Genomic DNA, 10,176 nt, shown 5'->3' with positions numbered 1-10,176 from the left:
AGCACACGGGCTCAGACCCAATCCGTTTGTCCATGGCCCAGCCAGAGGGCCCGCGCGGCCAGCTTGGGCAGACGGACAAACACGACGTGTCCGGGGTCGGGTTGAGGGGACGTGAATGTCCTGGACACACCGGACTGGTCGCTCCCTCGGCTAACGCCCCGTCACGTCCACGTGACCTCGCTTTTCCCCCACAGCCCGGAGCGGCCTGGTGCGGGCAGGCGGGGGCCCTGGAGCCGACGGACCGCCAGCTGAGCCCTGTGCTCCCTCCCGGCCCTTGGCTGTCCAGTCCCCAAAGACGGCCTAACGGGTATGAAACCTGATATTTATGCAGAAGTCGGAGATCGGGAATTTTAAGCTATGATAGGCCACCTGTGAGTGATTTCCGGAGGGTTTGACGTGCATGGAAATCCCAACGCAGATGCTGCAGGGGCGGAGGGTGGAGAGCGTTCTCGCTGGTCACCCGGGGAGAGCCCAGGGGGGCGGGGGAGCAAGGGAGGTGACACTCCATCTTCCGCTTCAGAGCTTCCCCTCCCACACGGTACAGACCCTGCATCCGCCCCCCAGCAGGCGCTCAGGGGACCCAGGACACAAAAGGACTTTGGGGAGCCAGCACGTGGACCAGGGTAAGCGCCTCACTGGGGAGGCCGGGCTGCACACAGAGCAGACTGGAGTGGGGGGGCCTTCCCGCCCAGAGGTCAAGGTGGCCCCGCCCCAACTAGCACCCAGGGGTCTCCTGGGCTGAGTCGACTGCTAGCAGGAGGGGACACAGAGATGGTCGCTTGGAGGGCCCACCGGTGTCCAGCACAGCCTTGGGCCGGAGGGCGGGGAGGGTTGAAGCCCCCCTGCCTGGCCAGTGGGTGAGGCGGGGCTGGAGCACCCCAAGTTTGTGCTGCTGGAGGTGAATGTTGGGTTCATGGGCTTGGCAGCCCAAAGCGGGGAGTCCCCGTCATCAGGAGGACGAGTCGAGCCAGAACCGGCCAGCGGGGCCCTGACACAGGACCATGCGGGCCCCGCGGAGGGCGCGGTGTGACAGCAGAAGGGGACCTGGGGGCACAGGTGGGAGACGGGACTGGGGGCACGGTGTCACTTAGGGGAGGATGGGGTGGCCGCCAAGGGCTGGCGCCTGAGACTGGTCCAAGCCTCCTGCCCGTGCCCCCCAGACTCTGTCCAGACGTCCTTCTGAGTCGGTGGGGGGGTTTCTGAGAAGGAGGGAGTCCCTCGGGGTCTCGGGCTTTCTGAGAAAGGTCTCCGCTCTTCCCAGAACTGCCTCCCCCAGGCCTGTCCCCAGCCCCGGCCCGACCACACCAACCCCCCACGAAGGGCCCCAGTGAGGGGGTGAGTCCCCTGCCCCTTGGGGGTGCTGGCAGGATGGGGGAGGGGCCAGGTTGGGGGGAGCCGTGCTCAGGACGGGCGAGGGAATGCTCCCGGCACGGAGAGACACGGGCCAGTCTGCTGCAGCCATTTCACAGTCGGGGAAACTGAGGCTTAAAGGCAGGAGACCTACCGCAGGCCATTCTCGAGAGCTTAGAGCGGCTCTGGTGCCCTGCTCCTCAGTCCCCGGGCACAGACGGCCTCTCTGTCACACGGCCGCCACCTTCCTGCCTGGCCCCCAGCCAGACCCAGACGGGGAAACTGAGGCCAGGAGAGGGAGGCTCCTGCGCCCCCTCCCTGGCGGTGCCTCGCTGTCCTCTGCTACCCTGCCCTGGGCCCCCGGCTGGAGTCTGCCGCAGGCACGCCCCCCCCGGGCCGAGAGCCCCCCAGGACGGAGACTCCCAGGGTGCGGCTCTTGGGAGGACTCACACCCTGCATGAGCAGCCCCCATCAGCAACTTCTTTTCCGGGCTGGTCCATAGCAAGTGCCCCTGCACCGGTGAGTAAACTGAGGCCAGCCAGGGTGGGGGCCCGTTTGATGTGGGGCAGAACCCTTTGTTTTGAGGCTTGGCCGAGCTCCCCAGCCCGGGGTCAGTGCCCAGGTGGCATTCTTGGTGCATCCGTGAAGACACGACAATGCCGGGTCTCGGTCCCACTCACAGTGCTCCGGGGACTCCCGCCTGGCCCCTGCGAGGGCAAGTCTGAGAGCGGGGGTGTGTGCAGAGGGAGGGGCCCCGGGCCGCCCACACCTGGGACCCCCCATCCCTGCCAAGCCTTCTGACTTCCGAGGACTGGGGGGACCTCTTCCCTCAGAGAGTTTGGGGGACACAGCCTTCTGGGGGATTCCCAGCCCCTCCTGGCTCCTCCTGCAGAGGCAGCAGGCACATGATCCATGCGCCAGGTGCCCGCCCACCAGATCCCAGCCTCGGAGACGCAGGTGCCTGCACGCGGCCCGACCAGGTTCTGGGGCTCCGTGACCCTGACATCCTCAGCCGCTACGTCAGGGAAGGGGCCCCCGGCTGGGACTCCCCTGGGGACACGGCGGGCTGTCCTGTGACTCGCCGTGGGCCTGTTACTCCCACTTCGTCCCCTCCAGGCTCATGGACGAGCTCGCCCCATTTCACAGATGTGGAAACTGAGGCCCAGAGAGGGGCGGCGGCACAGCCAGATCTCGGGCCCCCAGGCCTGGTTGGAGAAGATAAAGTCGTGAGCCGTTAGGAGCCCAGCGACCGGACGGCCAAGCAGGACTTCTCGCCGCCCATCGATCAGGCGCTGCAGCCTCCGTGGCCCGCCTCGCTTAATTTGTGTGGGACCGGGGAGCACTAATGAAGTCTGTCTAAGAGGAAGTGAACCTTACCGCCCTGCTGCCCACCTCACACGGTGCTGGGGCTCGCTGTTCGGCGGGCAGCGGGGAGCCCCCGACCGACCCCGGCCCCCGCCCGCGTCGACAACCCCCAGCCACACGGGGCACCAGCAGGCCCTGCGCTTTGTGGGACTGAGGCCCCAGCCCTGGGGTGTGACGTCACATCTCAGAGGGGGACCAAGGCTGGGGCACGGCAGGAGCTCAGCCAGTGGAGTTCTACACCCCAAGGCCAAACCGGGGGCACGTCCTTCCCCTGCCTGAACATTCTATGGCTCCCCGGTGCCCTCCCAAAAGAGCGTGGAGCCCCACCGGGCCCGGGACACAGGCCGAGCCTGCCCCTCTGGCCACAGCGCCATCCTGGGGGCCCCTCGCACCGCCGGGCCTTTGCACGTGCTGTCCCCGCTGCCGGGAACCCCCTGCCCTCTTCTCGGCAAACCCCCCTCTGTCTTCCCTCAGGCTCCTCCTCCCTGCAGCCCTCCCCGCCACCCTCAGCCCTTCTCGGACTCTCCCCCCACCCCATCCCTCCCTGGCCCCACCGGGCTGGGGATGCCCATGTCCGCCTCCGCCTCTGCCCTGCCTGGACTCCGCAGCGGGGCCGCACATGGGCCCGAGGCCAGAGCGACGCACCGGGTGTGGAGGTGCTTCAACCTCGGGCACGAGCCTCACAACAGCCCGTTTTATCGGGGCTGCTCTGCTGTGCCAGGGCCTGCGAGGTGGGCCCGCTGACGAGCGAGCCTCGGCTTCCCCGTCGGTACATCAGGCGCTGCGGGGGGAGTCGGGGCCGGAGCCGGGACGAGGGGCTGCCGCCAGGTGGGCCGGGGCTGGCGGGCCTCCCCAGGACCCCTTGCATGTGACCTTTGAGGGGGTGAACTGAAACCCCTCAGCCAAGACCCCCGGGCCTGGGGCAGGGCCCGGGCTCAGGCTGCAGTGCGAGGGGCGGGTGGAGGGGCTGGCTGTGCTGAGGCCCCCGCTCTGACACGGGGGGCGGCTGGGAGCCCCGGCAGGCTGTAGAGCAGGAGGGGACCCTGGTCGATGAGAGCCTTAGAACTGGGCTACGTGGGGAGCCACGAAGGTCGTGCATCCCAGCTCAAGGCTGGGGTCCGAATCTGGGCCTCGACATTTTCCAGCGGCGTAACCCTTGCCATCCGCCCACCCGCCCAGTGCCTCGGGGTCCCCTTCCGCACGAGGGGGACAGTGACTGTGATGATTGTGTCGCTGGCTGTGCACACGAAGAGGCCGGTGTCCGCCGTTGCTGTCATGACGATGGCTGCAGGCGCCCTTCGAAGCCACAGCCTCGGGCCCGCTGGCGACCAAGCCCGCGACACTCGGGAGGGACGGCCGCGCCAGCGCCCCGATCCCTCCGGAGAGAAGCGCCCTCCCCCCTCCGGAGTCCGCGTTGGTCTCGGGGGGAGAACAAAGAAACAAACCCCCAAATTCATAAAACCCTGAGATCCCAAAGCCCCGGCACGCCTCACTCCGCACATCCGGGGATTCTGACTTCCCGGAACCCCGGGGACCTGGCATTTCTGCCTCTTTACCTGCTCACTTCCGGGTCTGCCAGGAAGGGCCTGATTCCTACGTGCGCTTCTTAATATTTTTATGTTTTTTTAATGTTTATTTATTTTAAGAGAGAGAGAGAGATGGCGAGCAGGGGAGGGGCAGAGAGAATCCTAAGGGGGCTCCACCTGCCCGACGCGGGGCTCGAACTCAGGAGCCGCGAGATCACGCCCTGAGCGGGGATCAAAGCAGATGCTTCACCCGCCGCGCCGCCTGGCGCCCCCGCGTGCGGGTGAGACGGTGAACCGAGGAAGGACGCGGGGTCCTCCCCGACACGGGTTTCCCATTCGTGGAGATCCTGGGGTCTCAGTGCGGGGTCCCCAAAAGCCGACCCAAGACCAGGCTGGCTCCGTGAGGGGTTGCGAGGGACACACCGCACAGCGGGCACGGCCACAGCCACGGGCAAAGGCCTGGCGCTCGGCGTCAGGTCACCGGGCCCCTCACCCCGGTGCTGGAAGCGCAGACCTCCCCCCACCAGACGCCCCAGGAACCATTGCAGCAACTGCAGTGAAATTACTGGGACCCAATGCCTGCTGGGGGGGGCTTTGCTGAGTGTCCCCCACGCTCTGGGACAGGGTCCCCCGCACGCGGGGACCGTGTCCCTTCCCTCACGGAGGCCTGGCTGGAGGGGTACATGGATGACAAAGGTTTTCAACAAGTAAACCGCCAGGTGGTGATAGAGAGGTAGGGACAGGAGGGGGCCCTGGAAGGGGGGGCAGGGAGGTCAGCAGAGGCGAGGACTTGGGGTTTCCTCCGCACCGGGGACACAGGTCGTTCTCAAGCAGAGGACGCGGCCCAGGCGGGGGTGGGACGCAGCGCTTCAGGAGGTGGGCAGAGCTGGGCTTCACCTTCCAGAAGCCGGGGCGGGGGCCGGGGGCGGCTCATCTTCGGCTCTGGCCTCAGTCTCCCTGTTGGCCCAGGAGGGACAGGGTCATTGCCCCCTGAGCGGGCTCCCTGTGCCCTGGAGACCCCCCGCCCTGGTCCGAGCCCCCCCCTGCAGCCCTGGCCCGCCACCCACCGGCCTCCCCACTCAGGCAACGTCTTCATTACGGAGCCGAGTTGTTTAAATAAATGAATTAATATTGACGAAACATCAGTGACCTAATAAATGATTAGTTAAGGCGCACATACATCATGCCGCGGGGGCGCCGGGAGCCCTTAATTACTGCTTCGGAGGGGCCAGCGGGGCCATGGCCACTGCCCGGCGCCCGTTCTGGCCGCCACGCTGCCCCCTGGGGCTCAGGTCTGGGCAGGAAGGCAAACCTGGCCTATGTCTCCCCATCTCTCTGTCTCTGCCCTCGCTCGGGCTCTGCCCGGTCCCTGCCTCCCCCCTGCCCCCACTGTCCCTTCCCCCCAGCACCCAGAGGGCCTGGTCAAAGTATGACTGCTTCCTCATCCGTCCCTCCGTATGGCTCCCTGGTGCGCCCCAGAGAAAGACCTGAGCCCTCACCACAGCCCCAAAGACCCCAGAGGCCCAAGCCCAGCGGGCAACAGCAGGACCTCCTTCTTCCTCCACATTCTGTTTCCTGCCCCAGGACCTTTGTCCCTACTGTTCCCTCTGCCAAGAACGCCATCTCCTCTCTGGGTGCAGACAAACCCTGCTCATCACGGCTGCAGCCCCTCGGGTGGGGGTGCTGGGGGCCCTGGCGGGGCAGGGGCTCTGACTGGCAAGGGACCTGGGGGATCTATCAAGCCCCCCCCAGGAATCTGCATCATCCCCAGGGCCTTTGGCCTTCCTATGGCACCTCTGCTCTTCTGAACCTCAGTTTCCCTAGCAGGACGCAAGGGGGACAGCAGCCTGGAGGATTTGGCAGAAGGGAAAGGAGATGCCAGGCCCCTCGGGCTCCCCTGTGCTGCTCCCCACCCCGCGGGCGCTGGCCCTCAGCAGCAGGCACCCCCGCAGGAGGCTCCTCGGGAGGAGGTGCGGGCACCTGGAGAGGCCACGGCTAATGGCTCCTGAGTGGGGACTTGGGAGCTGAGAAGTGGGCCCGCCGCCGCTGCGTCACAAAGGAGGGAGCAAAGGACAGAGGAGAGAGACGGAGCGCACCCGCACCACCGAGGGAGGGGCGCAGGGCCGGGAAGGAGAGCTGCCTGCGCGGGGAAGGAAGAGCCCGCCGGGGGCCGGGGGGACTCTGAGGGGGCGCCCCTGGGCCCCTCCTCTGGCCCTGCTCCAATGCCGGGAGCCCTGGGCAGGCCATTGCTCTGCATCTATTAAGCTCCAGCGGTGTGTAGGACCCTCTGGCTGTCAGGCCTGGGAGTCCTGGAGGAGGGCAGGAGCCGCTCCCCTCCCTCCGGCGTGGAGACCCTGTCTCCCTGCCCCCCCCCCCCCCCCGGCAGCCAGGTGGCTCCGCACCAGGCTGTACTGTGCGGTTGTGGCCCAAACCTGACTAATCTTCACCTACTGCCCGGAAGTACCCCCTGAAAGCTCTGGGAGACCCTCAGGCCCCTCTGTGACTCTGTGCCTCAATTTCCCAACGGATTCAGCTGATTCAGAGCCTCTACAATCCGTGATCAGGCCCCTTTCCTCAGAGGCAACCCAGCAATCAGACGCAGGGACCGGCCTGGAAGTGCATCCCTGGGGTCCGGAATGCGTTGGCCCACCTTGCCGAGCCCCCAGGCCCCCCCCCCCCATAGACCAGGTCAGTCACACTTGCTGCCTCACAGGCCGCTGGTTATCCCCTAATGTTGGCAACGACTGACTCGCAGGGGTGTTTTGGAGGATGAGGCCGGGATGGTAATCAAAAGCCAAAGTCCAGTCTAAACAGCTGGGATTTAAACTCCTATTGCCATTAATGCTAAGTACTGTTGTGGAGTCGATCAGCAAACGTTCGCAGTGGGAGCATCTGGAACCGGGACTCTGAGAGCGCCGCAGGGGTGAGTGTGGGCAGAGGCCGGGGCTTTCTGCTCAGGATGGGTGAGCCACCAAGGTCTGAGCCTCTGCTGAGTGGGCTTTCTCGCCGAGTGGCCGCCCCTGCCCCACACCTGGAGGTCGGCGTTCCTCTCCCCTCGGCCCCTCCGCACTCGGCACCACTTCAGTCCACACTGGGGGTAGATCTGCCTTCGGTCCTGCCCGCCCCCAGGCCATCCACCTCCCAGAGGCCTTTGTAGGTGCAGAGAGGGGTCGGGATGGTGGATCGTCCGCTCCCCCAAAACTAGTCCTTCACCTTCCCTCTCCTAGTGACCTCACCAGGGACGTCTACCGGGGAGTGAGCAGGGGCACGCGGTTCCGGCTCGACCTCTCTGGCCGGGCCTCGGTTTCCCTGTCTCTATAATGTGAGCGTAGACTCCCCCACGTGACTCCGCAGAGGCTCTCGGGACCCCAGGGAACGTTCCTGGGCCGCAGCTACCGTCTAATAATAATAATGGTAGACCTGATCACGTTTTTCCACGAAGCGAGACTTGGCTTCCTGCCCCGCACACACCTGGACGCCGGGGGCACTCCGCGAATGCGGCCAGATACCCGGGGCCCCCGGCTCCAGGCCGCCCCTCGCTGCGCCTCGGAACCCACAGACCGCGGGGCCGCGTAGCCACGCCCCGGCCCCGCAGAGCCGTTTACAAGAAGCCCCGTGCCTCCCCCTCGGCCCCCGCCAGGCAGCCGTTCCCAGCCGGGTAATCTAATCGCGTTTCCAAGGCTGCGATCGATAACCCCGAGGCGGCGCCAAAACGAGGCTCTTAAAGGGCCAGCAGCCCCGCCCAGCCGGAGGGGAGGGGCCCAGCGTCCCAACCCCACCCCGAGCCTGGGCCCGGGTAGAGCGGGGAGCCTGGGAAAGACAGCCCACCCCCCCAACCCCGCCCGCATCCTCGAAGCCAGGCTGTGGCCCTGAGCCAGCAGCCTGACCTCTCCGAGCTGGGGGCGCCTCCTCTGGAAAAGGGGACACCGAAGGCCCACCCACTGCAAATCCCCACCTTGTCCGGATGGGGAAACTGAGGCTCAGGAAGGGGAGAGAGCAGAAGAGGTATCTTCTGTAGGCTGGTACCCGCTCTCCCACCAGCACCTCCACTCAGCCCCCCCAAGGTCCCCAGGGCCCCCTGGGCCCTGTCTCCCCTCCCCTTTCAAGCCCAGGCTACCTGTCCCCGGATCTATATAACCGTGCAGAGCAATCGATGCCCCTGCAGGGTCCAGCCGATCGACCTGAGGGGGGCCCCGGGGCCCCCACACTGCTCAGCTGCCCTGCTGAGCACCGGGGTGGGGTGGGGGGTGGGGGGTGGAGAGCCAGGTCTTCCTGGCAGGATGGGCCCCCCCCCACCTCTGAAAGGCAAAGCCTTAAAGGCCCCTGACAGCTCTCTGGCGGCCCAGAAGCTGGAACCTGGAGCCGCTCACAACTGGAAAGGTGCACTCCTGCAGAGGCCGTGATGGAGACTATTCCAGAAGCAGTAAGGATGGAAAATGCTAGAGGCCGTAATGGTGGCCTGCTCAGAGGCAGCAGTGGCAGAACCTTCTAGGCCTGCGCCAACTCGGGAGGTGGGATGCCCACCTGCTTGCCTGGAGTGCTGTGGACCCAGCCCCGCGGCTCCCTGCGGGGGGGCCTTGTTACCAGCTGGAAGTCGGAGTGAGGACGGGGCCGGTGCCCTCCAGTGTGAGGGCTCTGAGGAACCGCCTGGACCGCAGTTGAGGCTGCAAGTCCACAGCGGCCATGCCCTGGGGAAGCGGCGCCCTGGGAGGGTCATACCATCAGTGCCCGGGGCTCGCTTGACCCCTGACCTGCTGACCCCACCCCCACGCTGCCTGAGTGACCCTTGTGCTAACCCCACAGCGCTCCCCCCACCCAGACACCCACGCCTGACCCCACTTCCTTGTCACCTTCCGGGTCCAGGGCTGGGGCCTCAGGGGTGAGAGGAGATTGATCGAATGGCTGACCCTGTGGCCACCGTTGCCAAGGAGATGGCCCATGGGGGCTGGAGGGGTGGCCGGGGCCAGGGGGTGACAGAGGGACAGAGCGAGGGAGGAGAGGAAGAGAAGGGACAGAGGGAGAGAGGGAAGGCGAGACAGAGGCAGGGACAGTTCACATCAGAGCCTCCTAAGCCACAGGGTGCGGTCTGGGAGGCAGCATTCACCCGTCCTTGGAAGTCACCTTTGATGAACCATTGTCTGCAGACATGGCCTGGGAGCCCAGATCCAGCCAGGCGCCACCAAGGCCACCCAGCAGGTCTGTGAGGCGGGGAAGCCGGCACTCTGCCTAGTCTTTATCCACACCCAGAGGACCAGGGAACCTGTCCCAGAAGGGTCAAGAGCACAGGCCCCTGCAGTATGAATAGGAGTTCGTGGGGTAAAGATGGAGGAGTGGAGAGGCAGGTGGGTGGGTTCTCCGAGGGGTGCCTTCCCTGCTCTGCAGGCTCCATATGGCGGAAACGCTGTCCGGGACTGGCCCTCCAGCGGCGTCTCTGGAGCTGGGCATGGCTTTCCCACAACCAGCCTCTGGGGGGTCTGAGCGGTTTCCTGGGCGCCCCCTGGGCGCCGACACCCGAGGTGCCTTGAGAGCCCGGCTCTTCACGGCGGACACACGGGTCAGGTCAGCAAAGGAAAGAGAGGCGCTGGGGGGACCATCAAGGGCAGGCCGGCGCCAAGCAGAGGGGACGCGGCCTGGGACACGCACATACATCAACATGCATAGAATGCCAGAGCACGCCGACATACGTCTTTGCCCCGCGGAGCCGACCTTGCTCTCGGGGACCCCTGGGGAGCCCCTAGGGAGGTGGGGAGAATACCTTGCGGGCTAGCGCCTGGCCGCACTGAAAACGCGCACCTGTGGCCGTGCCTGAGGGCAGGTGAGCGGATGAACCGTGAACGAACAGAAACGGGCCTCACACGTGCGGACACGCAAGTGTGCACGCACGTACCCGGGCGCACCAGGGCGCGCGCGTCCTCGGTCCCTCCCGCGGAGCACG

At 66.3% G+C, this 10,176-nt stretch overlaps 1 long non-coding RNA gene across 1 annotated transcript in view; it reads right to left on the bottom strand.

Annotated features, from left to right (window-relative positions):
* Positions 1-4,392: 4,392 nt before the first annotated feature.
* The window catches only part of LOC115273617, a 15,074-nt gene continuing 9,290 nt past the window's right edge, over positions 4,393-10,176 (bottom strand). Inside the window, exon 3 of the long non-coding RNA XR_003900867.1 lies at positions 4,393-5,198. This is a non-coding gene — a long non-coding RNA (uncharacterized LOC115273617). The remainder of the gene's footprint in view (positions 5,199-10,176) is intronic.

This window comes from Suricata suricatta, chromosome 12 (assembly GCF_006229205.1).
Source record: "Suricata suricatta isolate VVHF042 chromosome 12, meerkat_22Aug2017_6uvM2_HiC, whole genome shotgun sequence".
NCBI classification, from domain to species: Eukaryota; Metazoa; Chordata; class Mammalia; order Carnivora; family Herpestidae; genus Suricata; species Suricata suricatta.
Note: the sequence above shows the minus strand (reverse complement) of the source record. Positions and strands in the feature narration are given on the sequence as shown.